This window comes from Anas acuta, chromosome 1 (genome assembly GCF_963932015.1).
Source record: "Anas acuta chromosome 1, bAnaAcu1.1, whole genome shotgun sequence".
NCBI classification, from domain to species: Eukaryota; Metazoa; Chordata; class Aves; order Anseriformes; family Anatidae; genus Anas; species Anas acuta.
Genome location: NC_088979.1, coordinates 126,588,592 through 126,613,098, shown reverse-complemented (window position 1 = coordinate 126,613,098; position 24,507 = coordinate 126,588,592).

Genomic DNA, 24,507 nt, shown 5'->3' with positions numbered 1-24,507 from the left:
CAAAGGGCAGCTCCACCCCTTCATCTTCGCAGCCTGAGGAGCCTGTAACTTTCCACTGCAACACTCCGGTCATGGGAGACATTGCACCACATCTCTGTGATCCCAGTGGTGTTACAGAACTGCAACTACACACAGATCTCTAACTCTTCATGCTTATTTCCTATGCTGCGTGCATTAGTGTACAGGCACTTCAAACAGGCAACCCAGTATGCTGATTTCCCAGAAACAGTTCGTGGTGGTTTTGTTTTGTTTTGTTTTGTTTTGTTCCATAACGATGCCTTGTCCACATTTGCTTACTCACATGCAAATGCTGTAGGTGACCCCACTTAAGATCCATTTTGTTGATTTTGTGTTCCTTTCTGTTATCATCATCACAGGCCCTTTGGTCATCAACCCTGCCTTCATTCCCTCATAGCACTACTGGTAGCTTATCCCCCTTGCCCATCATTCCTAGTTAAAAGTCCATCTTACCAGGTCAGCCATCCTGCTGGAAAAGATTCTTTTTCTGCTTAGTGACACAGATCCCATATCTCCCAGGTAATCTTCAGACAGAGTCTCATGGTGATAGAAACCCAAACCCTGTTGCCAACCCTGCCTAATCAGGGGGTAGATGCAACAAAGCTCCAGGCACCCTTGGGTCAGGGACAGCTGACCAAGCCTCTTAGAAGCTGCTAGAACTTATAATAGAATGGATTTTCATTATGTGCCTTCAAAATATTTTGATGCCATGAAATTTGTATTTCCTGATGGAATACTATTCTTCCAGGACAAAAAAATGCTCTATGAATTTCTTTGCAAGTATCAAAAGAAATACCAAAAGATTCATGAAGACTCCTAGAATGTTATTCATCTAACAGCCTTCAATATTACATCAATATTTCATTCAGAGACAACATCAATCAACACTTGATTTCTGGAGACCCTGTATATGATAAAATATTCTTTAGTGCATTGTTCAAAAAATGTTTTGCTGTTACTTTCTTGAAAGCTAGCCCACAAAAAAATTATGAACTAACATTTCTAAAGCAGGAATTTAAAATTTTGTGAGCAAAATCATCATTTTTTAATCTTTCCAAATGTGTGCTCTGAAGATTGAGACGCTAAACTACTAGGTAACTTTTTCCATAGTGAGATCCTCTTTTGCTCCATGTGACTTAACAGCTCAAAAAAATTTTCCCTAAAAATGTTATTGTGTGCTTAAAAATGTACTTTGGCTTGCAAAAGATTTGGTTGTAGTGTTTCCACAATGTGTGATACTAGCCCTTTAAGACTTTGAACTTCCGTATCCCAGATAAGACTGTCATTCTTTCAATTTCTTGGTTGTACATAGCATATAAGCTGATCTTTAATTTTGGTCTCAAATGTTCCTTCCATCGTCTTGACTTGTACTCTACTGCACTACCTGATTCTAACCATACTTTGAGTACCTGAGCCGTGTTACGGCTCCATACACTTTCTCTATTCCAGCCTCAGGTTCCCCTTTATACCCTGAAGTCTGCTAATACACTACATAACCAATGAAATTGTATAACTATTGATAAAACAGGCAACCTGGAAACTGCCTTTGTTGTTTTTTGTTGTTTTGTTTGTTTGTTTGTTTGTTTGTGTGTTTTTTTTGTTTTTTGTTTGTTTGTTTGTTTTTGTTTTTTGTTTTTTTTTCCTTTATTTGGTTAGTTTTTTATTTTTGTTGTTATTTGTTTTCTGTGTGTGTGTGTGTATGCATGTGTGGGTGTGTGTCTGATAATATCAATTTTAAAGCTGTCAGGAACACAAAGGAGCAATTCAGAGAAGAAATTATAAATCTCTATGTTATCCAAGAATTATGCAATTAAAACAGAAGCTGTTGCAGATGCAAAGCAGTAACTCCTCTGACTTCTGAATACTTCCTTAAGTTTTGCAAACATTAAGTGTTTAATTTTGTGTTTAATCCACTTGCACTGGGCCATCTGGTTTGAACTGTAGCATTACATCAGTGCTAGAATTCACCTGATTTCCTTAATGACCTCCAAACATTTCTGTCACTTTCAGCCACTAACAGACTCCACCAGCTAGCTTACAAGGGTCCTTGCTCTGACAATTTTTTCTACACTTGTTTCATGCAGTGCCTGTTAGTCCTAAGGAATGGAAATACCTCCTTTTTTCCATGGGATCTTTTGCCAATGAGAGCTGTCTGAGGCTACTTATTCAGATATGCAGTACCCACCTGACAGGACACACCTTTCCATTTTCTCCCTTCAGTGGCAGTGGTAGCTGACGCTGCAGCATGAAGTACGTTGCAGTACTACAACGGATGGTTGTGCTAATATTGAAAGAAAGGAGAGCCTTGTAGAGGACATGTTAAACAAAGTGAGCATGTTGCTTCACTACAGTTTGTCACAACTCCAAATTCCCCAGCTGGAAAATGTCATTTTGTGCAGTTTTTTTCATTCTGAAATTAAATATTTCAGACACTGAGTATGAATATTGCGCCTCACTCAGTTCTAAAGTGCCTCATCTGCTCAAGCATAGCACAGATCTTCTGGATCACAAAGAAGAGACGCAGACCCTTCTATGGCCCCTGCTGTGGAGAGTTTACAGTCAGTAATCAGGAAACCCTCTGCCTTTCACCTTGAGATAGGATACAAAGTTTGTTCTAAAGCCATGGACTGCAAAAGCCAGAGCACTCTAAGCCTTGAGATTGGCAAGAAGCAAAGCCAACTTCTGCCTATGTTTTCTCAGGAGCTTTCTGAAAGCAAAATGCAATTGAATGCTTTAGTTGCAAAGCTATTATTTTTCTGTGAAAGCAAGGTTCCTTGGAAAATACCAAGAGCTATCTTCTTACTATTTCCTCTACAGAGAAAGGTCAATCTTCCACACTTCAGGAAACTCTAGCTACACTGGCACAGGAATGGCAGACAGGAATGCTTCAGGCTCAAGTGTTTACATGGGTAAAAACTAATTTTGCAAAAATCAATGATTCCTTCTAAGGTTTCTTAGTGCTATTGACAATCAATTGTAATGTCCTTGCCTGTGGACTCAAAACGTATTTCATTCAACCTAACAGAAACAAACTTTCCCTATACTCCACAACTGGCTCAGATCGATGTGAATTTGTACATTTCACAACCTACCTGCCTCCACAGCCTTAATTTCAAAGCTGATGTAAACCCAATATTCTCGCTTCAAATGAAGCCTTTTTTTTTCCTGCCCTTTTCCTTCTTTAAGCACTTTAGTACCTTTTCAACTTTTTTACTGACCATGTCTTGCCTAAAACATTCTTTCGTTAGGTGAAGAGGGCAAAGGGATCTAGTTGCTTTGTTAATTTCTTTTTCCTATTGCCAAAAAGGAAATGTTGAATTTTGCAGAAAGAGATAGGAAAATAAATTAAAAAAGAATAAAAACGGATAAGCTAGAGGACTGAAATTATAGAATTGTGGTGAAATTCAATAGTGTAAAGTAGGACAAACTTATGAAAACACTTAAAATCCCAGTATGAATCAAGAATAGTATTTCATGCAAATTGTAAAATACAAATTACTTTGCACTGGGTATCAGTATGCTTTCCTCTGAAATACTGTGTATGACTCTTATGCCAGTGTTTGAAGAAGATGAATTATAACTGTAACAGATGCAGAGCAAACACATGTAGGATGATCCAGGAAGGAGATGTTTTATCATATGAAGAGACTAAAAAAAATGTCTACTTTATTTAGCCTGACAAAAGTGAAGTTGAAAAAGGAATATGATTGCTTCTTTTATTCCCCAGGAGGGAAAACACAAAGGAGGAGGAACGTTTAAGCTAAAATACAACGTTGACAGAAGAGCATGTGGTCTGTTTATTTATATTCTCCAAGGAAGGATGTGGGCTGAAAGGAGAAATTTCTAACAATCCAAACTATGAAGTTCTAGAACAACCTTTCAGGAATACGGGGGAAAAAACACTATTTTTGGAATAAAACTTGACCAGTTCTGAAATTGCAGGATTTAATGGACTGCTTGCAATTCTGGGAATACAGATATGATGTTAAAGTAGTCATAGGAGGCCCTGGACTTGACATTGTATTGGAGTTTTTAAAAAGAGGGCTGGGGAGGAAGAGAAGAAAAAGAGGAGGAAAGAGAGGGTTGAGAATATGGAATGCTTTAAATTTTCAAAAGCGATGCTCTGAAAGTCACCAGTATTTCTTAGTGATGGGTTGTTTTGTAAATAATGTTGCTCAGCAAGTTAAAATGTGTCAGAGAGCATAGATAAAGCTTTTTAATTACTGTTAGTATGGGCTACATGTTTTTTATTTATTTATTTATTTATTTTTGACTGACTGACCAAGTGGAAAAACTGAAAATTGAAAAATTGAATATATCCTGTAACAGCAAATCTCAAGAATAACCTGATGCACTTTTACTGCACACTCCTAACACTGCAAACGACCTTCTGCAATCTAGCAGTGGATGGAAAGTAAGAGAAATGGTGGAGAGCCTACAGCCAAGCCATCTTTCTCTTTCCTCTCAGCTTTTTCCACTGTCATTCCCTTTTCCATCTGCTTCTTTTTATCTCTTTTTTACACCTTTTTTCTTTATGGGGTTTGTCTTTTGGAATTTTCCTCTTTTGGTCTGCTTTTGCTGTTAAGAAATTGGGAGCAGGGAAAGATATCATAACTCATATGGTAAAAAGAGAGGATCATAAGACTAGAGCAGATGAATGTAGGCCTACAGGGTGTGCGGACTGTGTGTGAATGAGAAATTGCTCTAAACAACATTATTGGAAGCTACTCTAGAGCAGAGCTGGGAAACACTTGCAAGGTTTTTCCACACCATTTATCAGTCAAAGTTCACTGAATTTTTCCTGTTACTACCGATCTTGAAGCAATGTAATCACCAGAGCTAAACAAAGGTAAAAAAGGCCCTTTGCCAGAACTGCTACATTTTGGCTAAAAACATAGTAGGAAGCAAGCAAAGTATTCAGTCTCCAGTGTAGATTACAGTGGAGCTCCATAATGTGCAAGTATTTATTGTGTGACATTTCATAAACCATAAAGCATGACTTGTCGAGGCGATTGGCTCCGGGGCAGAAGCGTTCTTCAGCGGAGCAGGGGAACAGGACAGGCAGGGCTTTTTTTCCGGCATCGAGGCCACTCGAGGCAGCCAAGGGCCAGCAGCACTCAGGAGCCGGCAATGCCCCTCTACCCTGATGTTCAAAGGCAGCACCTAGTGAGCGTAAGCGACCAGGACAAGCAAACAGGGCAGGGTGCGGCACGGCAGTTCGCACAGGCAGGGTGAGCAGGGAGGGCCCCCCGCCCATAAGAACAAATCCTCTAATGGCTGTCTTTCCCTAGCTAAGCCGCAATGGCCTACATCAGGCAGAGAGCTCTCTCTAGGAAGTCTGTGACCACCCAGACTGACTGCCTACTCAGCAATGTGGCAGTTCAGGTCTCTGGATGCAGGGAGCGCCTGAGCCTGTTGCTGTCATCTGAGGGTGGTGGAGACACCGTGTGTGGGGGGGGTGTGAGCAGGTGGATGGCCTGGTCTGCCTGGTGGCAGGGTTCAAGGAGGAGGTGAAGAGGTTGAGAGGTGGAGAGGACCTGGGAGTATTGGTTGATAGTCGGCTGAATAGGAGCCAGCAGTGTGCTCAGGTGGTCAAGAAGGCCAATGGCATCCTGGCTTGCATAAGAAATAGTGTGGCCAGCAGGGCTAGGGAGGTGATCGTCCCCCTGTACTTGGCTCTGGTGAGGCCGCACCTCGAGTACTGTGTTCAGTTTTGGGCCCCTCGCTACAAGAAGGACATCGAGGTGCTCGAGCGAGTCCAGAGAAGGGAGACGAAGCTGGTGAGGGGCCTGGAGAACAAGTCTTACGAGGAGCGGCTGAGGGAGCTGGGCTCGTTCAACCTGGAGAAAAGGAGGCTCAGGGGTGACCTTGTTTCTCTCCATAGGTACTTAAAGGAGGCTGTAGCGAGGTGGGGGTTGGTCTATTCTCCCACGTACCTGGTGACAGGATGGGGGGGAATGGGCTAAAGTTGCACCAGGGGTGTTTTAGGTTGGATATTAGGAAGAACTTCTTTACTGAAAGGGTTGTGAGGCATTGGAATGGGCTGTCCAGGGAAGTGGTGGAGTCACCATCCCTGGAGGTTGTTAAAAGACCTTTAGATGTTGAGCTTAGTGATATGGTTTAGTGGAGGACTGGTTAGTGTTAGATCTGAGGTTGGACTAGGTGATTTTGGAGGTCTCTTCCAACCTAGATGATTCTGTGATTCTGTGGTTTCATCATGATAAAGAATTTTGGACAAGAAAAGCAAGATATTTTGTACACACATAGTTGTACCTGCAGACGAACACATTCCAGGTCATCATTATGTCGGTATTATAGTACCAGTATTACATTACTAACATATTATATTATCCTGTGCAAGGATATTGAGACAGCACAAATACAGTAGGACATTGTTATCGGAAGCAGGTTTTCTGCAAACTTGAACAATTATTTCTTTGAGTACAGAACACAAAGGCTACTCTTCACATGAACTTAAATAACACAAAGGACTGAGGAGTAACAACACTATGACCCTGCTTACTGAAGGAGAGGCTGCCAAGGCTTGTCCAGTCCTCAGACTCTGATTTTCCTCATAGGCACCAATGATACTGCCTTAGGAGATCTGAAGGATATCAAGCATAATTGCATGGCTCAGGGGGTGATAGTCAAGGTCATGGGGATCCAGGTGGTATTCCTGTGGATTCTCTCAGTAAGGTGGAAGGCCTTGAGGAGGAGTAGACAGATTCTGCAGGTCAACAACTGTTTGTACATCTGGTATTTGCAGTAGGGTTTTGGCTTCAGGGTCCTTTTGTTTTGTTTTGTTTTTCCAGCAAGGTCCTCTTTGAAAGAGACGAGATCCATATGACCAAGAGAGTCAAAAGTATCTTCACCAACAGGCTGGCTAACCTGATAAGAAGAGCTCTAAAGAATGAATGATTAAGTAGTCAACAACATGGGGCTGAAGTGGGGTCACCTTAAGCATATGCACTTAAATAAGGAAATGTCTATGTAACATCTATGGGAAAGCTCTCATACCTCTTCTGTGAAATCACCATGCCAGCACACTTTTATCATGTGCCAGTATGTCAATGCATACAGCACAGGGAACAAAGAGGAGGCATTAGAGGTCCATGTCCAATTACTGAGCTACAGTATCATTGGGATCACAGAGACATCATGAGATTGCTCACATAATTGAAATGTTTCAGGAGATGAATACAGGCCCTTTATGCAGGACAGACAGGGAAGGCGAGGAGGATGTGTCCTTTATGTGAGTGTATATTGGGAATGCATGGAGCTCTGTCTAGGAAAGGATGATGAGCCAAACAACAGTTGATGGGTCAGGATTCTTGGGCAGACCAATGTGGGTAACATTGTTTTGGTTGTCTGCTGCAGACTGCCTGATCAAGCAGAAGGAATATATGAGGCTTTCTTCAGACAAATGGAAGAAGCCCCATATTCACAGGCTCTGGTCCTCTTGGGGGAACTTTTACCATCCCATAGCTGCTGGAAGGACAACACAGCTGGGCATAAGTATTCCAGGAAGTTTCTAGAACGCGTCAGTGACAATTCAGTGACAATTACCTAACACAGGTGATTGAGGAGACAACAATGAGGAAAGGCACTCTTCCAGATCTCACACTTAAAAAAAGAGGAAGCAATGATCAGCAGTGTGAAGATTAGGGGCAGCCTTGGCTGTGTCCTGATAGAAAGGAGCAGAGCAAAAAAAGGTTTAAAACACTGTCCTTCAAGAGAGCAGGCTTTGGCCCCTTCAGGGATCCATTTGGAAGAATTCAATGGGATGTGAGCCTGGAGACAAAAGGGGTCCAAGTGATCCAGTTTATATTCAAGAATCACCTACTCAAGGCAGCAGAAAGCCTGTACACATGAATGAGGAATTCCTGACAAAGCTACAAAGGAAAAATATATAAAGTGGAAGCAGGGATATGTGACCCCCGACAATATAAATATAGTGCCCAAACACATAATGATGCAGGGGTCCTAGTGATAAAAGACATGGAAAAGGCCGAGGTATTCAACACCTTCTTTACCTCAGTCTTTACTGGTAAGACTGACTTTTAGGAATCCCAGGCCCCTAAAGTGAGAGGGAAAGTCTTGAGCAAGGAAGACTTCAACCCTTAGTGGACAAGGATCAAGTTAGAGAATATTTAAACAAACGGGACATACAAGACCGTGGGACACAATGGGATACACCCACAACTGTTAAGAGATCAGTGAACACATTTAAATGTGAGGCCACTCAATTATATTTGAGGGGTCATAGCATTTAGAAGAGGTTTCTAAGGACTGGAAGAAAGCAAATGTCATACATTTTCAAGGAGGATCTAGGGAACTACTGGTCAGTCAGTCTTACCTCAATCCCTGGAAAGGTCATAGAACCATAGAATCATTTAGGTTAGAAAAGACCTCTAAGATCATCTAGTCCAACCTTTAACATAGCAGTGTCAAGTCCACCATTAAACCATGTCACTAAGCTCTACATCTACACCATTTTTGAAGATGTCAAAGAATGGTGACTCAACTACTTACCTGGGCAGCCTGTTCCAATACTTAACAAGCCTTTCAGTGAAGAAATTTTTCCTAATATCCTACCTAAACTGTCCCTGGTGCAACTTGAGGCCATTTCCTCTTGGCTTATCACTGGGTGCTTGGGAGAAGAGACCAATCCCCACCTTGCTACAGAATCATAGAGTATCCCAAGTTTGAAGGGACCCACAAGGATTACTGAGTCCAACTCACGTGTCCCCAAAGGACCACCCAAAAAATCAGACCAGTGCCAGGACAAGAGGCAATGGGCACAAAATGGAACACAAGAGGTTCTGTCGAAACATCAGGAAGCACTTCTGCATTGTGTGAGTGATGGAGCACTGGCACAGGTTGCCCAGAGTGGTTGTAGATTCTCCCTCCTTGGAGATCTTCAATAACCACTTGGACGTGGTCCTGGGCAATCTTCTCTAGGTGTCCTTGCTTTAGTAGGTGCACTGGAACAGACAATCTTGTGGAGTAATTGCCTAAAGTAATTAGGAAAACAAAACTAATATTCATATTTTAAAGAAAATATACAACACTGAAGAGGTTTTCAGGCTAGGGTGTAGCTGAATTACCTGAACGTTCCCTAGGCTTCCAACCTTAGATGCTATTGCGCTAGGGGAACCTGGTGTGCTGACTCTAAGGAACAGTATGGAACATAGAGCAGAGTGGAGACACCGTGACTAGGTTCTGTGATGAGATGAGGTCTCATCTCGACTGTTCTTGTGCACACCGAGACTGATAAATTGAACATTTGCTACCCTGAGCCAACAACCTGTCATGTTTTTGACAAAATGCTGTACTCTAGTGAACTTTTGCTCATTATAATATCATTATAATATGAAAACACACCTCCATCCCAAAAGCTACTCACCTCCAAGGTGCAACCACCCCTCACTGAGCATGCGCTCTGAATTTCTCAGAGCCTGTACCTTTAAACAAAGGCGAGAAAGCTTTTAACCACTCATAAAAAAGATATGCTTGACTAGAGTCACTCAAGCTCCACCTAAAAGGTAGAAAATAATATAAATTGGCTTAAAAGAAAGGGGATGTCAGGGAAGATACTGTCCTGAGGGAAGATACCATCCTGACTTCTGGGATAAGTTGATGGGCTGAGCCTCTCTTCCCCCCTCATTGGGACACCTTTGGGTGAGATTTGAACACTTGGTTATACTGGGTGTCTCTGCAGAAGCCTAGAAATCTCTGTAGAGTCTTTGTGCCTTTTAACATGTTAATAGCCAGGCTGTGTATATGTGTATCTCATGCATGCTAGCTTGATTTTCTAGACAGTGAATTGATCACCAGCAATCCAAAGAACCTGTGTACCTGTTGCTGTAATAAATTGCAGTTAATTGCATTGTTCCTAACTGTGATAGTTCTAATTGAATGTGACTAGAGTGAGGGCATGCTATATTGATGGTGAGTCTGCAACCGTGATAGTTCAGTACCCAGAATCTGACCAGACCCATAACAGTTAATACATTATTGGTGAGTCTGTGACCGTGATAGTTCAGTACCCTGAATCCAACCAGGCCCATAACAGTTAATCAGCTACACCCCTTAACGTGACAAACCTCTAGAAGTCCCTGCCAACCTCAACTGTTCTGTGATTCTGTGATACGGTTGCAATGCTGTTCAAAGCATTACCAACCTCAACAGTTCTGTGATTCTGTTCTGTTCTGAATCCCTGCTGGTGATGTGGCAGAGCAAACAGTCTAAGAAACAAAAGGATGTATTCCTGTCAGGACCACACAGTTTCTGGAGAGATACAGAGCTGGTCTCAGACATGCTGCCCCATGAAATATTTGCCATCCAACTTAGTGTTTCCGGGGATACAACCTGGAAAGAGATGGAAAGGCCAAGCAGTCTCAATGTTTCCTTTCTGGATAGGTCACACTTTAGATGTCCCTTAGTGCATCACAAAACAAGGATGGTTTGAACAGTCAGGGAACTGAAGCTTTTAGAAAGCTGTGGGAGATATTGTCACAGAACAATGCAGGAACAAGCCATGATCCATTGCATGAAAGGAGCATTAAAGCATTTGCAGAGACCAAGAGCACCACAAAGGAATGAGCTGGTTTATGTGTCACCAATCACCCTAAAGCAGCATAAAGGGTAATTTGGGACAGTCCGTCCAGGGAGAAGAGTCAGACTGAGAGATGAAAGAAGTAGTTGCTGAAGCAAAGTGATAAAACAAATACCTTCAAGCTGAAAGGATTTAAGGATTAAGTGTCTACACTGTTAATGAAAGCAAGTAAATCTCATTAAAACTATTGGCACTGCTTTAAAATAGGGAATATCAAACAATGTATTAATATTTCCAGTAAGGCAAAACATGCCCTGAACTATGGTGATTAAGAGTTACATTTTAAATAACTATTACAGTGTTAACTGTTAAAATTTTATCTTAATTCCCTGAAAGGATTTTAATGTCTCTGGCTAAATAGACCTTATTTCTTCAGCTGTCTGAACCGAATGGTTTAACTGCTTTAGTAATAACTGTATGAGACACCAGAATATAGCCTAAAGATCCAGCAAATGCCCAGCAAGTTCTACAAACCAAAGATGTGTAAAGTGACAGAAATACCTCCCACTTCTTCATCTTCAGAGCTACACCCATATTCCATGCACAATGGAGAGGTATCACTGCCTCTTTCCTGTGCCACAAAACAAAACAAACAAAAAGAACAAACAAAATGAAACAAACAAACAAAAACCACCAACAACAAACCAGCATCTTTTGTGACCTTCTAATTAGCCATGCTTGGCATACTGGTAGAGAAGAATTGCCCATCTCCTCAGGGAAGAGACAGAACCCTGCTTCAAACTCTCTTTCCTATCTGCAATGCAACAAAGCAGTTTCTTTCCCCAGCACAGGTCTGAACTTGCATGTTGAGGTCTCAGGTGTCAACACAGAAGTCAGCAGACCCACCAAAAGCATAATATGGAAATGGAATTTTATGACAACACCCCAGTGCCTACAGAAGGGTTCAATGTCTTTATTTTTTTGTCTTTTTTTTTTTTTAAGCACACTGGTGATTCACATGCTTGGGATTCAGACAGAGTGATGAAGACTTGACCTCTGAAAGCAGGTGACAAAGAGAAAACTAAGTGGAAACTGCCAGTATTTCCATAAAGAAAAGAGGGAAATGTACTCTGTAGGAAACCCTTTGGAGATTTTTCCCATTTTCTAATGCTGTGCAGTAGAAAATCATTGCTTTGCTTCTTTGTTTGGGAGATTCAGATATGGAGTGAATGCATGTTTGTGCAAACAGTCCATATTCTGCAGTAAGAACGAAGCCCTCTGGGCTGAAGTATAAAATTTGGAGACAAATGTAGGAAGGAAGTGAATATAGCCACTACAAAAAACGTTTGTAGACTTTTTATAGGATTTATTGTGTGGGAGGCAGACCAGTTTTAAACATTACACTATGACTAAGGACAAGTACATTTCCTAACCTTATTTTATGTTCTTGAAGGACAGAGGCTGCAACTCAAATGCAGTAATAGTGTGTAGAATAAATATGATATTTAATGTTTTTATATAATGTCTTCATGTTGTTATGCAATAGCTTTATGTTTTTTAACAAAGGATTTGTAAATCCCTTAGTGTCTTCAGGCCTCCAGAGTCAATGTCCACTCCTCTTGCTTCAACAGAAAAGAATTCAAAGATACTACTGCGATGCTCCAATTTCAATACTGACAAGCTCTTACTATGTCACAAAAATATCACTGATTTAATGGTGCAGTGTACAGAAATGCATATATACATATATACATGCCTCCTGCTCCTGAATATGCCCCTGAAGATCATATTTTGGTTTTCTTCCTCTCTTAGGCATACCCGCAAAAGATTAGATTTTTAAGTCAGCTTTCCTGCAATCTGCTTAATGTTTTATTTTTTTTGTTTGTTTGTTTGTTTCAATTTTTTCATTAATGATTTTTTTTTCATTTCCTTGTAACTCTGCTCTTCTCAGAATAAACACAGGCAAGAAAACAAATATGAAACTGTTCCTAAAGAATCATGGAGGACTGCCTGAGGGGTTGGGATGACCCTAGAGTAAATTGCCTTTACCTGCCAAGATAATGTTAATGTGTGGGCAGGTCTGATGTTGAATTAAGGTACCTCTTTCTTTTGTGCCATGCTTTATTCCTTCCATTAAAGAAAACAACATGCTTTGCTCTGAAGACCCCATTCCAAGCCATTGCTTTCTCACACAGATCATTGACTGTGGATGAAAGTCATGCATGGGAAAAACATGGCATCCTGATGAATTACTGCAGTCAGGAAATAGCAACTGCCTTTCAGTTCTGACATGCCAAGACTTTACAGGGCTTATGACCACCATATGTTCCTTGTATGGCTCCTCCTTTTGTCCCACCTTCCATGGAGAGAAAGAGAGAAAGGGAGCAAGACAAAGTCAATACATAAAAGCAACAGTCAAATATCCTGAAAGGGAATACAGGATCAGGAAAAGGGTCACATGGAAAGTGTACAAACAAGTTAAAAATAATAGAGAATACCAGAGAAAAGAATAATAGCCCCTTCTTGAACATATTATCTCTCCTGATATCAATAAATAATAAAAAATAGAAAATAGCAAAAGAATGGTCTGATCATAGAGGCAGGTGTGAACACATGAATATTTGTGTTATCAGGTCCATTACTGTTAACACTTTATTTTGGGTTACATCTAGCAAACCATAAGGGCGGGATTTCCAAAGGAACCTAAGTTAAGACTTTCAAAAAGAGAAACTGTCTCCATGGCAATAAGAAATATTTTCACAGGACCAAGGTATATGATTCATTCTACAGACTTGTTTAACTACATAATACAAAATAAACCTGTCTGAATTAACCCTGTACAGAAAACATGAGCATACAGAAAACATGAGCAATAGCAAATGTCACGTTTAATAATGCATTCATCATATATTAATTATAAAGCAAGAAAATTGACTGACTGGTGCTCAGGAAGAATAACGTGGGGGAGTCTCTATGCAGTAAGTATCTTACACACTTAAATAAATAATATGTAAATGGTTTAATGTGGTTTATATTCCACATATACAACAAATATAACTCTATTCACAGCACTGTCCGAACAAGAACTAGGACAGTACATTTCAATCCTCAGAAACAAAAATCTCAAGCTAATGATAAATTACTATTCACCAAAACATTGAATTAATTCTGAGGGGAAAAAAATAACATTTACATATGCTCATTTTTCCTTAAATTCAAAACAAATCTTCCTAATTAAACAAGCCCTTTTAAAATTTTCCCAAAGCTAGAACCTCCAGCTCCCAAGTGTTTGGTGTTCTCACTGCCCTCATGTTACCTTCTCTGGGAACATGAAGGTTTTGCAATTGTTATAGACTGTACAGAACCAGAGAGACTTCTTTGCCACATCACAGCTTTCTGTCTAGTTCTCCACATGCACTGAAGTGCATCATAGTTTATATTAGATAGTTTATATAGTTTATAGTTTATATATCTTGGCAAGGGGAAAAAAAAAAAAAAAAAAGGAAAATTAATGATTTCTAGATAGAACAAGCAACAACCTTCTCTGCTAGTGGCCCTTTCATTCAGGCAAAATTGACTCTGTGAGCTGAATACATAAAACTTAAGACTATAAAACAATATTTGGCACAGTAGATAACTAGGCTCCTAGGTGAGCATCAGTATGTTCACTGTACCCAAGAAAACAACTTTTATTAGTAAAACTGAGCTAAGGTCAGTGCTGCAAGATTTGTGCTACACTGCACAAGACTTTGGATCACAGACAGATGAACTCTGGAGACGTGTGATTTCAGCACACATGAAAGCAGAGTTGTGGTTCTGGAGGTGGTGAGGAAGGACATGACTGAATTACTTCTGAGCTAGCACAGAACAACTGAACACACCAGAGGATCTGACATTACCTTTTGTACCCATCCAAACACTCTTGCATAGGAAGCAAAGGAGACTCTGTAAAGGGCAACAACAACAAAGCAGACATAAAATTTAGGTATATTTTATTTGAGAGTGAATACACTCAACTCTTTGCAACACAAACTGGTTTTGCCATCAGGTGAACTAAGACAGAAGAACATGATGACAGCAGTTATCTTTCTAAACCTCTTTTTTTTTTTTTTTTTTTTTTTGCTTTAACAAAGCATGTTTTTCTTTAGAACAAGAGAATTTCCAACAGAGTATTCAGGCCTGTGATAGTGTCACATCTGTAAAACCAAAGCTATAAAGTGAACATTGGCAATCAGTATGCCTCAACATTAGCACTTATCAATAGCTATGTAATAAGATTACTGTTAAACTTGCATGTGTGAAGCATTTAAAATATATTAGACATTTCTCAAATATAGAAAGAAAGAGGCAATTGATAACTTCAACCTTGAACATGTGTTTACTTCACATCATCTCACAGCTTTTTGATTGTTTTATTCTAGCCATGCTGGCCCCCAAAATTCTCTCATCTCTTTGCAAAAGCATAATACACAGAGTAAAAAGAATGAACCAGCATTTTTTTTTTTATCTTCTGCTATAAAACTTGCACCCTGCCATCCAAAAATTACCTTGTTAGGAAGAAGTCCTGGTGTTCCTGCAAGGAACAAAATCCTTCTTTCATCTCTACTACAAAGAGGGTTGAGAAACTGAAAGACAATATATCAGAAAATCCACATGGACAATGAGGCAAATGTCACACATACTAAAAAAGGGAAAGGGAGAAGTGTACTGAAAGTATCTAATTTGTTCTTTAGCCTTAAACAGATGCCCCTGCATTTCTCAGCAATCCTGGTAGGTAAGATCTTTTGTCTTAGCTGAATTTAACAGTGTAAAAGAAGTTATATGATTCTACAATTTAAGTTTAGTTTTACAAATTGCAAATTCATGAAAATGCTTCACTGTGAAAGCAGACTGCTGAAAGACCAAGGGAAATACTGAGCACTTGCACAATGTCAGGAGGCCACAAGTTGGTCTGGTGTTTTATCACCTCATGTATTTTATAGAATAATAGAATGATTTGGGTTGGAAGGGACCTTAAAGATCATCCAGCTCCAACCCCCTGGCCATGGGATACTTCTCACTAGACCAGGTTGCTCAAAGCCTCATCCAGCTTGTCCATGAACGCTTCCAGGGATGAGGCATCCACAACTTCTCTGGGCAACTTCTTCCAGGGCCTCACCATGTTCATAGGAAATAATTCCTTCCTAATATGCAATCTAAATCTACCTTTTTTTAGTTTAAAGCCATTACCCCTTGTCCTATCACTACACTTACTGACATAGAGTCAGCTCTCCTGACTCTGCCCTCACCAGCCCTCCTGTAGGCCCCCTTTTGGTACTGGAAGGCCTCTATAAGATCTCCCTGAAGCCCTCTCTTCTCCAGGCTGAACAACCCCAATTCTCTCAGCCTTTCTCCATAGGAGAGGTGCTCCAGCCCCTTCATAATCTTCGTAGCCCTCCTCTAGACTCCTTCTAATACTTCCATGTCCTTCTGCTGTGCATCCCAGAGCTGAATGCAGTGCTCCAGGTGGTGTCTCATGAGAGCAGAGCAAAGGGGGAGAACACCTCCCTCACCTTGCCAGCCATGCTGCTTTTGATGCAGCCTGGGATACTGTTGGCTTTCTGGGCTGCAAGCACACGTTGCTGGCTCATACTGAGCTTCTCAACAACCAATACCCCCAAGTCCTTCTCCTCAGAGCTGTTCTCAATCCATTCTCTTCCCAGCCTGTATTTGTGCTGGGGATTGCTTCAGATGCAGGACCTTGCACTGGGCCTTTTTGAACTTCACGAGGTTCACCCAGGTCCACCTCTCAAGCCTGGCCAGATCCCTCTGGATGGCTTCCTCTCTCTCCAGTGTGTTTACTGCACCACACAGCTTGGTGTCATTGGCAAACTTGCTGAGAGTGCATTCAATCCCACCATCCATGTCACTGACAAAGATATTAAACAGTGTCAGTCCCAATACTGACCCCTGTGCAACACCATTCATCACTGGTCTCCTCCTGGACATTGAGCCTTCAATTGAGGCACATCTCTCCCCTGTTCTGTACCTGATTGCTTTCACATGAATTGAAGGCTCTTCACTGTAAGACCTCTGTTCCTCTACGTGATGTCTGTTGCAGGGCCAATAAACAATGAGTAACAAAAGCACTTACAGACTGATTTTATTAGCTCTCTCCATGGGAAGCAAGGAAAATTGCATGGATTGACTGAAAATTTGTTTCTCTCCTACAGGTATATTTACTTTTTAGGTAAATAATTATTTTATGTCTTTGAAAATATTTTGTGCTTTCCTGAGGAGAAAATAAATAAATAAATAAATAAACATTCTGATTGGAATGGGCATGGAAATTCCCTGCATTCACATGCACACATGCATATTTTGGGGAAAAAAACATCTCTGTAATTTTGTTCTGGGGACAAGGAATGAAGGAGAAGGAAGCATTTCAATTACAGTTTGGAGAAGATGTGTTGTAGTGGGTTTACGTGGCAAGGTTTTGGTAGCAGGGAGCCATAGGGGTGGTTTCTGTGAGAAAGATCTAGAAGCCGCCCCATGTTTGGGAAGGGCCCCATTGTTTTCCAGATCTGAGCCAATAAGCGATGTTGTTTTGTGCCTCTGTGAGAGCATATTTAAGACAGGGAAAAAAACACTGCACCACACAGCAGCCGGGAGAGTCATGGGAGTGAGAAACAGCCTTGCAGGTGCCAAGGTCAGTGTAGAAGGAGGGGGAGAGGTGCTCCAGGCGCCGGAGCAGAAGTCCCCTGCGGCCTGTGGTGAGGACCATGGTGAAGCAGGATGTCCCCCTGCAGCCCATGGAGTACCACGGTGGAGCAGGGTTCCACGCTGCAGCCCATGGAGGAGACCACGGTGGAGCAGGTGGCCCTGCACCAACGGAGGCTGCCTCCTGTGGAAGACCCCTGCCGGAGCAGATTCCAGGCCAGACCTGTAGCCCGTGGAGAGGAGACCACTCAGGAGCAGGTGACCTGGCAGGAGCTGCTGCCCGTGGGGGAGCCAGGTTGGAGCAGATTTCTCCTGAGGGATGGACCCCGTGGTACGGACCCATATCTGGAGCAGTTCTGGAAGAGCTGCTGCCTGTGGGAAGCCCATGCCGGATCAGTTCATCAAGGACTGTATCCCGTGGGTGGGACCCCACAGCACAGGGGACGAGAGTGACCAAGAAGGAGCGGCAGAGAAGAAGCGCTGTAGACTGACCATAACCCCCATTCCCCCGTTCCCCTGCGCCGCTCGGGGGGAGGAGGTGGAAGAGGGTGGATGGGGGGGAAGGTGCTTTTGGTTTCTTTCCTTTGTTTCTCACTTCTCTAGCTTGTTAGTAATGAGCAATAAATCTTACTATCTTCTTATGCTGAGTCTGTTTTGCCCGTTACAATAATTATTGCGTGATTTTCTCGTCCTTATCTCAATCCTTGAGCCCTTTTCACATATTTTCTCCCCATTCCTCTTTGAGGAGGGGGAGTGAGAGAGCGGCTGTGGTGGAGCTCGGCTGCCCACTCAAGCGGAACCACGACAGGTGTATGTATTTGTGATATGTTGTCCCACATCATCACCCTCAAAACAGAAGTACCTGAATCTATGGCATGAAACAATGGCTACCACCTCTTGTCATCTTATATATTCTCTTCTCGGATGTCTCTGCTACAGTTGAACTGTCTGTTATGTTAACAGTGAACTCGGTTTTCATAAGATCAGTCAGCCCCTACACTGGGATGATATAGCAAAAGAGAAAGTCCATATCAAGAAGATTCCTTACATCTTTTTCCTCCCTGTGTTTGTCATCCAAGGAACACATTTCACTTGTCTGAAAACAATGGATAGCACTTTCTTAGTAACCTGGCCATGTTTTAAGCCAGAAAACACTACTCCACAAGAGTGGCAGACCAGTCCTATTGCAGGGCAAGACCACAACCTGCCTACAATGTTCATATTTGCTGCCCATTAGACAAATTATACCAGCAGCAACCAGCCCTGGATGTACACAGCCTCTCAAAATAAAGTTATCACACAATCAAGGGTCAGCACCAGTTAAACAGGCTCCTGGTAATAGATTATGCCTTTCCTTTAGCAACATTCATAAAGGCATTCTTTACAGCAAGAAACGTTGGTTTATATTTCAGATATGCTTAATACTCTGCAGATTTTGTCATGGTCCCTGAGAGATTGTTCATTACAGCACCATGCTTTGGGAAACACCTCATCTGTGGAGGCTTCAAGCAGACAGACACTTTTACAGTTTCTATATAGGAAGAAAGTAGAAGCATGATATGAGAGAGATAATTTCTATCCCGAGTTGTTCATCCTGTTTCAAACAGGAAGACACTAAAGGATTTCTCTATGAAGGACCAAATGACAAAAGAATAGAAGGAGACTATTCCGCTGGATGTTGGTTTGTGCCCTGCATCTCAGAGCACTACCCACTGCCCTGGTTGGAGTAATAAGAACAGCAGTGGAACAGGTAGAGCATTATCTGCTATTAACAGGAGGGTTGGATGCTGGAGACAGTGGACGGCAAAGGCAATCTCTACATGCGGACTGGCCTCTTTTCTTTCACAACATGCGCATGCTACTGGGTAGCCAAAGAAGCCACCTCAAAAGCCAGTGGTTCACCCCTGCACAATGATAGCTCTCTTTGAGACATTTTAAGCTTGACTCTCCTCTGTTCACCTTGTGCTACTTTTTGGTAGTGTTCTCCCTTTTGGTAACTGAGCTCTTGGGACTTGCAGATGAGTTGGAAAAAGCATGAAATTCACCATGGATGGTCTCAGTATTACAGAGCTCAAAACCAAAGGGAAAATGCTAAGTAGCTTCTGCTTCTACTATTCCACACATTTAAAACTGCACACTACAAGGCTATGTCCACAAGGTGTAAAACGTGTCAAATTAGGTGAGGTCTTCTCTTCATGTCCCTCACTAGAGATCAAAGTGTCCACATAAAGACAACAAAAATGTTTTTACAAATATATTAATGGTAGGAGGAGGGCCAAGGAGAATCTCCATCCTTTACTGGATGTGGTGGGGAACATAACTGCTGAGGATAAGAAAAAGGCTGAGATTCTTAATACTTTCTTTACATCTGTCTTTAATAGTCAGACCAGTTATCCTTGGGGTCCTCAGCCTGGAAGTCTGGAATAGGGAGCAGGATAAACCCCCAACACTTCAGGAGGAGAGTTAGAAACCTGTTGCTCCACCTGGACTGCCACAAGTCCATGGAGCCAGATGAGATCCACCCAAGGGTGCTGAGGGAGCTGATCAGGTAACTCACCTGGTGGATGAGGGAAAGGCTGTTGATGTACCTAGATTTCAGCAAGGCCTTTGACATGGTCTCCCACAGTATTCTCCTTGAGAAGCTGGCAGCCCATGGCTTGGACAGGTACTCTCTTTGCTGGGTTACAAACTGGCTGGAGGGCCAGACCCAGAGAGTGCTGGTGAATGGAGTGAAATCCAGCAGGAGACTGGTCACCAGTGGTGTTCTGCAAGGGGCAGTGTTGGGGCCCATCCTCTTTAATATCTTTATTGATGATTTGGATGAGGGAATTGAGTGCACCCTCAGTAAGTCTGCAGATGACAGCAAGCTGGGGGGAAGTGTTGATCTGCCGGAGGGTAGGAAGGCCCTGCAGAGGGACCTGGACAGGATGGGTCGACAGGCAGAGGCCAATGGGATGAGGTTCAATATGGCTAAGTGCTGGATCCTACACTTTGGCCACAACAATCTCATGCAGCGTTACAGGCTTGGGGTAGAGTGACTCGAAAGCTGTGTAGAGGAAAAGGATTTTGGGAGTGCTGATTGATGCTTGCCTGAACATGAGCCGGCAGGGTGCCCAGGTGGCCAAGACTTTAAGAATTTCAGTTCACTATCTTCCCAGCTACTGAGAAGGAAAATAGAAACTCTTGCTGTTCAGTTACCTTCCAGTTGCCTTGGATCTTTGCAGAACTCCACCAGCGCAAATAAGATTCATTTAGATGAATCTTGATAATCCCATTGCAGCCAACACACTCATCTGATGATAATAGCTGAAGATTGATACAGTGGTGCTGGGCCATGCCTGGCCTTTGTCAGCACACCTGCCAGTTTTCAATCTCTGAATCATAGCTCCTAACAATTGTATCACTTATCCAAAATACTAATATGATTTTGTATGTGGAGAGATCTCTGTTTCAAGCAAATTATTTGATTTGGTGATTTGTTTTCTCTAGAAAATAATGAATTTTCAGATGTATCACAAAATCACCTGCTCCCTTACTGCCAAAGTATGTGAACACAAGCTTACTTGAATTTCAAGCTGCATGGAATTGCCAAATTGCAAAATAATTTTTCATCTTTTGTCCAAAATTACCAGACAAATAATGGCAATGAACATTCCCGTTTACTTCCTTAAAATTCTACCTATAGCTGCCAGAATAAGGTAAATGAAGTAGAGTATCTTTTGTTCCCTTGTTTTAGAAAGGTCTGACATCCTTTGCACTCCCTTCAAAGGCTTGAAAGACCATCCAAGAAGCAGTGGTGAAAATCATTTTAAGGTCGCAGAAAATCAATCCTTTCATTACAAAATAAACTGTTTTATGAGAACAATGATAAATTAAGGCTATTACATGTTTGCCTACACATTACACACCCATTGTACACACAGTCTTAAGACAGATTAAAAGGAAGGAAAATTACACAATTAAGATACCTTGAAGTAAGATACAATTTAGACTAGTGAGTAACCACATATTTGCCCAAGTAGGAGGCAAATCATCCCTTGGAGGCAGAGATGTAGGTTCCTTCACAGTGTAGTTCAGGATCTCACAGACAGATGTCCCAGAACTGACACACTGAAACTTCCTTCTTTGCTTATCTCACAGCAGAAAGTGTGTGTCATCATCACCTTGTTTAAAGGGCTTTTTCCTTGCAACCCTAAAGGCATGCTATTGATTGGGGGTGGAGTGGGCAGGATGTTTAACCACAGATATTCAATAAACACGGATTACTGCAGTTTTAATCTGTTCTGTAGCTTCTGAAGGTCAGCAGCAGTCTCAGTGTGCTGAGAAGCACGCGAGGCTTGTGAAGTCCCAGGAGGTGTCTGAGGGGGTTCCTGAGTCCCAACACTCTTGTACTGCGTGTGCCTCGATGGTCTCTCTGGCATGTTGCAGTCTGTGCAAACCTACTGAGAAGCTCAAGATCTTCAGGCAATAATCAGTGCTTATAGGCTGTGCTCTGAGATTCTTGGTAGAATAGTAGTTGAGACCAGGCATGTGCTGTGCTCTGCAGCAGCCAGGAACCTAGCCATGCCAGCCGTGGACAAGTGGAGGCCATCCAGACAGAGCTTCAGGGAGGCTGCTGTCCAGGTGGAGATTTTGCAGCCCACACTCTTGGGTGGAGGAGTATGGGGTGCTCCACCTGTGCAAGATGTGATCTAGTGGAGTTATGTAGGCAGCAGATGGAGTAGCTGCTGGAGGAAGTCGGCAGGTTATGTTGCTTTAGGAAACGGGAACAAGAAATAGAGTAATACTTGTAGCACTGCATGGATAATTGCTAGAGCCCTGATCTCCAAGGACTAGAAGACAAAGAACATCAACAAGACAGGCAGCACCTTGGAAGAGAAGGTGTGGTGTGGTCAGACACACAGAAATTCAAGTCCAAAGGAGATGCAGAGGCAAACTTGGATGGCTCCAGTGTGTGATAACTATCAGATGAAGTTTCCTTGCATCACAGGTTTGCACATATTTATCACAGTCTTTTTCAATATGGCTGTCAGTGTAGCACTCTAATATTGCACCTCTTTTCCTGGAAATATGCTGAATTGACAACATCTTTGCAAAGTTACCTGTATAAGATGAATATTTTCTCTTTATCAAACTACTGTCTTCCCTCAAGATAATGTTTGCCATTAAACCATATGTTTCTAGTTTTAAATACTGATGGTAATTGCTTAAATAACATTTATGCAAAGCCCTAGTGCAATCCTTATCAGGAGTGAGGGACAGGACATTACCCTGTCCTACCCTGTGTAGTTGATGAACTCCTTAATTTGTTGGCAATCTTCAGGCTTGTGCTTTGGTTACTGAGAGATTCTGGGTGGCTGTCTGTGAGCAGCTCTGCCTCTCTCTGCCGGCAATCATTCAGATCCCCCAATACCTGTCAAACTGGTGGATGTCCTCAACTCATCTGCCTCTTTCAGCAGAAGGAAAAGCTCAGATTCACAGTCTGCTGACTGGATACTTAGCATTCACAGGATACTTAGCAGAGAAAAAAAAATAAGTGTGGGGGAGGAGGGGGACAGAAAACACAAAGTGCTGGAAGATATGTGCAGAAAAACAAATAGATGTATGGCAGCTTAAATAGGATGAATAAAGCCCAGGAATATCAAATCAAACCAACAAACAAAGTGAGCTATTTCTGTCTTGTGCAGGAATGGAAAAGTTGTGTTCTGACTGGGACATGCATAGTGGTGAACTAGTGAAATGTGTAGTAAATTACCTTTCTGAAAATACAAATTCTTTTGCTAAAGTTTCTCATACCTAATGAGGCTACTTTTGCTTTTGACAGATACATTTCTCACAGATAAAATTTAATCTATCATCTAGTTAAAGATTGATCATTGATTCTGACTGGATTGCTCTTGATGCAAGAAGAGTATTATACTGCAATGGTAACACATGTACTTGACATTTCAAAAGGACTAGTTCTGCAGTGAGAGTGGGAAAAGGAAGAAATAATTTTAGGTGGGAAAAATCAGTCAAAAACATAAATGAAAACAAATATAAATGTTATTTTCACAGTTCCCCACAACATTGTTGGTCAGAACTAAACAAATCCCCTGGTGCAAGCTGAAAGGATGTTCTGTTCTCTGATTTATTTTCCATTTAAAGAGATTGTTGGTTAGTAGTCCATTAAATAGCTCCTGCCTCTAGACTGACTCTTCTCCCCGTTCCACCAAATATTGCAGAAAAACTTATTATCCCTTTCTAGATCTTCCTCCAAAGCTGTATTTATATCAAAATATGCAGCAAATATGCAGTAAGGTCAAGATTGCTTAAGCGCAAAACCAAGGAGAAAAGCTTTATTCTGTATGTGCTGCTATGGCTTACTTCACAGTGGTATGAATCTCAGTCATTTTGTTGATATTTCCTTTGAATTAAAGTTTCCCTTTCCTTTGCATCTGAACACTCATTAAAAACTTCTATGTTATTATTTATTACTTGTTTTCCTCTGTTTAACACATGACTCACGTGTCATTCTGCAGGAGCTGAGGTGATTTTCTGCATTTCTGAACATTCAGCTAATGACTGGTTACCAGATCAAGAAGAGATCCCATTCACTTACTCATTGGACTTCTGTGGCAAAGTTTTGGTAGCAGGGGGGACTGCAGGAGGGGTCTCTATAGGAAAAGCCGAGAAGCTGCCCCATGTTAGAGAACAGCCAGTTCCAGCTGGCTCCAAAAGGGACCCACCACTGGCCAAAGCTGAGCCGATATGTGACACTTCTAATACTTCTGTTGAGACCATGTTTAAGTAAGGGAAAAACGGCTGTTAAACAGCAGCTTGGAGAGAGAACTGAGAACATGTGAGAAAACCAGGCCTGCAGGCACCAAGATCAGTGCAGCAGGAGGGCAGGAGGTGCTCCAGGCACTGGAGACAAAGTTCCCCTGCAGCCTGTGGAGAAGCTCCTGGTGGAGCAGGCCATGGGTCCCACCCATGGATGGATGGGAGATGGAGCAGATCTCTGGGCCAGCCTGTGGAGGGGAGCCCACGCAGGAGCAGGGGGTCTGGTGGGAGCTTAGCTAGCCATTGCACTGAAACCACCACAGCTACAGTCATAGGTTCCTTCTCATGACACACCATGACATACCGTTTCTACACCTACTCTTGACTTGCTGAGAAATCATGCATTAGTTCCACCCTCATGCAAAAGTATTCAAAGTATATCAAAGTATTATTAGTGAGAGCAATGTATT